Source organism: Glycine max, chromosome 6, assembly GCF_000004515.6.
Source record: "Glycine max cultivar Williams 82 chromosome 6, Glycine_max_v4.0, whole genome shotgun sequence".
Classification (NCBI taxonomy): Eukaryota; Viridiplantae; Streptophyta; class Magnoliopsida; order Fabales; family Fabaceae; genus Glycine; species Glycine max.
Window position 1 is genome coordinate 38,310,006 of NC_038242.2, and position 6,000 is coordinate 38,316,005.

Consider the following 6,000-nt stretch of genomic DNA (forward strand, 5'->3'; position numbering starts at 1 on the left):
TTATTTTTTCATAACAGGATGATTTGGTATTTTTTATTGATAATAAGTGGATTAGTATGTTTGAACTGTGCAGTTTTTTAGTATTTTCATATTGATTGTATTTTGATAATGAGTTAAAATATAAAAATCTACTTGCTAAGAGTTTGCTTATTATGTTATCACAGGAGATAAAGTACCAACATTTTGTTATTTAGAGTGAATTATACAACAAGTGCATAAGAAAAAGATGGACAATATGTCTCTAGCAAAGTTAAGGACTTCATTGTAAGTATTTTTTATTAATATTGTTTATGTTAATCTATTTGCTATTATCATCTAACTAAAATTCTATTAATTTGTTGTACAAATCATATGAGAGTGTTGTAACAGAGAAATATGAAGAAGATAAAAACAAAAACATTCCACAGTCAACTCTGACAGTTTGATTAAAAGTGACTGCTGAAAACAAAAAAAGATAAACTCCACAACATGAATCAGCTTGGAGCTTATCAGTGGTTCTCCACAGGGTCATCTTCAATAGTTGCAAGTCCATCTTTCACAAATTCTACACATTCCACAGAAGACATTAATGCAATAATTATATAGATGTCTCAAATGCAGATGCAAACACAATTGCAAATACAAAGGCATTCACTACATCAATCATTGCAAACACAAATGACAATCATGTAGTTACAAATGTTAACACAAATGCAAATGCAAACACAAATGGAGTTTTTTCGAAAAGAGATATTGAAACACCTTGATATTTGTTTTTCTATATTAAATAAATATATGTAACATTAAAAAAATGTTTCTAATAATTAAATAAATAAATAAATATTATTTTTGGTTATTATTGAGGGAAAATAAAATGAGTTTATGTTAAAAAAAAAAATGAGTTTTCTTAAGCATGTTTAAGTGAGCTTTGGCCTTGTGTGTTAGTGGATTTTTTCTCTCTTAAAGACTCGTTAACATAAGCTTAACTCTTAACAAATGGTATAAGAGTCTCATTTTCTCCCTAAGCAAAAATCTAGCCTTTTTCTTGTTCTTCTCTATTCTTGGAATCCTTGCTACCATGAAACTGTCAGAGGAATCGTTGCACAGAGCCCCATCAGAACCTTGAGTTACAGTTGAGAGGAGTGTCTCTTTGTTTTGTCTTCCCAATTTGAAGGTAAGGGGGGGGGGGGGGGGGGGGGACTGATAATTTCTCTTCTTTGCATAAACCTAAGTAGAGTTTGTATTTTTCCCCTTTCCAAGCCCTTTATATTTTAATGGATTATTCACATATTTTCTTGCTGTGATAAGTCGATTTTCTACACTTTATAAAGTGAATGCGTGAAAATTGTGTGACGGTGGATTTTCCATACTTGATAAATTTGTCTTTCAATCTTGTTGATTTTTTTGTTACTTTCTAAAATTTCCGATGCGCATTGTGTACATGTACATATTGACACTTTTATTTTACAAGCTTTTGTTTTTCTTCCACACCCATGATTTCTCTTGAAATGCATAGATGTAGTGGTAATTAGAAATTTGAATTGAACAAAGCTTTAATCACATTATGTATTTAGGCATATAGTAGATTGGAATTTATCTAAATAGTTTAATTGGAATTGACCGAAGATTCCTAGTAGATTGTGTTGTGTATTCTTAGATAATAATATATATGAATTCATGTATACTTATTTTATATCTATATACACATATTGTTTTAAGAATGAGTTTAATGTCTATGCATTGATGGTGTAAAATAGTTTTACGCTGTCATCCAATCACAAATTATCGTTTGAATTACTTTAAGATAATTATTTTAAAAATCAACAAACTTATCATATATTGTAACACTACAAGAAGTACTACATATGATAACATTTTCTTAGCAACATCAATAGAAATGTTGCAAATGTTAATAAAATGGCTTAGTTAAGTTTTTCATACCTGGAAAATGGCAGAGGGTGTCAGGAACGGGGTTGACAACATTTCCCTTCTCCATAGTGAGGCATTCACCTTCCTGCAATAATAAAAAAAACATTTTTAGTCAATAGTGTGTTTTGAGGGGTTAAGAGAAGGAGTACTATAGTTTATAATGTGGGTTGTTACCGTTGGAGATCGTGGACGACGGATTCGAGGTGAGGGCGTTGGTGGGGTAAAGTGAGGTTAAGAAGAGCGTTGATTGTGGGTGAGAAGGAACTTAGAAGGCACATTAAAAGAATGTAGGTGGCGGGGAACATTGTTCTTTTGAGCAACAAACAATTATGATGATGATGAGTTTGGGTGTGGCGCGATGTGATCGACAGTGGTGGCACGACGTGGTCGACGGTGGTGGCACGGTGGTGGTGGTTTCCATTGAAGAAGGGGATAAAGGGAAAAAGGTGATGATATGACTCTGAGGTGTCAATGATAAGGCTTAATGACGTGACACTTTGTCTGTCACGTCATCACTTAACAAAAAGAGACTAACGACAGGTACTATGTTGAAACATAAAAAAATTTCAGGTACTTAGTTGCAAAAAAATGAATATTAGGTAATAATATAAAAATGATCTATTTTTCCAGGTATAAAAAACTTAATTAAGCCTTAATAAAATAGTATGAATTGGTAACATTTATATGAATAAATATTGCAATTAGTCACTCTAAAATAAATGTTGCAATTAGTCGGTTACAATCTTTTTTTTTTGTGAATTATTAGTTGGTTACCCTCTAATATTGTTGTGTTGGTGTTTTATATTTTCATTATATTTTTACTTTTTGATTCCTTTCTCACAATACCTCTCTCGCATTCTCACACTCTCACTCCAGCGATTCCTTTGTCGATGCACCACTTTCACTCTCGCGTTCCTCTATCCCTCTCTATCAACTCCTCTTCATGTCATTCTCCTTTAGCTTCTCGCTCATCGATGTTTTTTATTTCTCTTTTTAATCCCACTTCAACCTTTTGCAAGAATATATTTCAATTTCATCAATTTGTTTAACACTTTGCAATGCCTTAACCATCCGCAATGAGGTGCTTTAATTTCTCTCTTGTTGTTAGGCTCACAAAAATAAACCCATAGAAGTTAAGGCTAAGGGTGTAATGCCCTGAAATTTCATTAACTGAAAATTGATGTTTAATGTATTTGTTGTGTTATTTGATCATTTGATTGATTTCGATGAGTTGGGGTGTTGTATGAATTAGCTATGCGTAATTGCTTGATGTGGATGTTAGGTTATGTGGAGTTTAATTGACCTATGTTGAAATTGTGAGATTTCAAGTTTTACCCAAACTTGTTACGGTAAAATTATGATCCCAGACTCGTTAATCATTGGATCACTTTCAAATTTGGACTATAAGTTTGTAACTCATGTTTTCAAGCTTTAGTCGTTGGAATTTTCAAAATAACACTTCTGTAAATTATAAATACGTTCTTCAACATGAAAAACAAGATTTTTCACTCTTCTTCTCTCCAAACATCCACCCAAACCCTAATACCTTCTTTTCCACCACCCACAACCACCAGTGGCCACCATAATCCACCGTTGCTTGTCGTCGGACCACTGCATGGAGAAGATCATTTTAATCGGAGCAGAATCCTCAAAATCCACCTCAAGGATTTGGTAGAAAAACAAGCTCTCAATCCTTTCTTTCGTAGTTTCTATGAGGTAACTTTGACTTCTATGCCTTTCTCCTAGTTAGTTTGAGCTTCTCTGAGTATCTCTTGTGTTTTGAATACCATAATAGGATGTTTTTACACATCCTTTGAAAACTCCTTGAAAATGAGACATTGTAAAAGTTACCTTTTTTATAAAATTGATGTTGTTTTCATGACCTTCGTTGAACCCTGGTCACATTAGCGTGATCAGAATTTCAAAATGTCGTCTCTTTGTAATAGAACCTGAAATACCCCTTAGCCCCTTTTATTTTGATAAGGGTATTTGACTTCGAATGTTGATATTAACCTTGTTTTTGAAATCTATACTAAATTTCCTTCAATTTGGTATATAAAACTCTGTGTTTGGAACAACGAACATGAACGTGAGAGGCCTCTGAGCGACACAGAGAGGTGACAAAGAACTCACAATAGGTGAGGGGACTTTATTATAATTTATGGCTTTGATACCATAATTGAGGTCAGGGAACCCAATTATGGGAATCTATGTTTGACCCAATGCATGTTGGTTTTAAAGAAAGACAATGTTTTCGACTAATGGGATGCGATATATTTGTTATTGGTAAATGACCTTATGTTTTTATTAGACTTATGTTGTCTAAAGAACTGGGGAGTATGAATCTTAGGCATGAAATTTATATGTACGTATGTGAGGAATGTGATTACTGATGATGTTTTTATTGATGATGATAATTTATATGAGAAAATGTTGGTGTTTATGATAACATTGATATAAGATGATGTTGTTATTGATGATAATATTGATATGAGATAATGTTGTTATTGTTGATAATGTCATTGAGATCAGATGATGTCTATGTTGATAATGTCATTGAGATGAGATGTTGTTGATGTTGATAATCTCATTGTGATGATGTATGTTGTGTATATACATCGGGGGTGCAGTGACCAAGTTGGATATCCCTAGTGGGGGAAATAAAGTGGTTAAAGAGTTTTAAGCATCTCTGGAGTGAAGGGGTGACTTAGAATCTTTAATTATCCACGGTAAATACATTGATGGTGCACATGTGCCATACTTCATACTACACGGAAATAGTATAAACTTTTTCAGTAAGTACTTGTAGTTTTTCATGAGGGAAAATACTTGAACTTGGGGGCATGTCACTCGGTTCGGAACTCTCTTGTGACTCAGGCTGATCACCATGGGGGGAAGGGGGAGTTACCTGTGCACGACGGGGTGACCTCGACACTTGTTGCCTAGTTTTCCTGAGTGTGAGTGTCGCGTGGACACGCTTAGACTATTTCCTGACGAATGGTACCACATTGCATTTGAGAGTTGAGGTCAAGTGTATGCATCATACTGAGCATGATTGATTAGAATTATGGAAAAGTTGAAAAATAGTTGTTAAGTGTATGTTGAATTGATGGATAATTGTGTATGATCTTAGTAGTTGTTATTGTTTCTCTTGCTAATTATAGTCATTTGATAATTGTTGGTTTCTTTTATAATAAATTCACCTTGCAATTTTGTACTGTGTGGTTGGTACCTGTGATAATCACAAGCCTTCATTCTTAGGAGCATATGAGCAACAATAGATGACATGGAGGGAGATTTTTTTTGGGAGCCACCAAGCCGACTTGATGACGTTGAGATTATTTTGGGAGAGAGTTGTCTTTTGTTATCAACTCCTTTGTAGTGGTTCCATGATTCTTTTTTATTTGGGCATGTAAATCTCAGATTTAGATACATGTAAAAATTAAATTATTTTCTGCATGTGAATGGTGTATAATTTTTTAAGATATACATATGTGTGTGTGTGTGTGTGTGTGTGTGTGTGTGTTTATTTAAGTGTTTGTGCGTTGTTTGGTGAATGTATATCGCGAAAAATTTACTCTCGTTTTCATACTCAAATTAATGGAAAATTCATTTAAAAATTGAAATTACGCGTTTTAGAGTTAGTGATATCATAGCGACGAGGCAGGTCATTACAAAGGGAACCTCCAGAAGCAAGGTGAGAACGAGAAATGGTTTTCTTCATTGCCTTTCTTAATTCATATATATATATATATATATATATATATATATATATATATATATATATATATATATATATATATATATATAAAAGATGCAGAATACTAAATGACAAAAATCACATAATGAAACAACAAACTAGCAAACAAGCATATTCCCTAATTTGTACTAACTAATCTTGTGGGGACGACATTATCATTATTCTTTACACATAATCCACTAAGTGCTTGGGTGGTATAGTCTTCCTTTTGGGCCTTGCTAATGTAGTGCCCTGCTGAGCTATAATCCTTTTCCTATCATTCCCTATGTCATCCAAAAACATTTTGTCCTCAAGGTTATAAGCAGACCTTAAACTAGCCCAATCCTCCCACG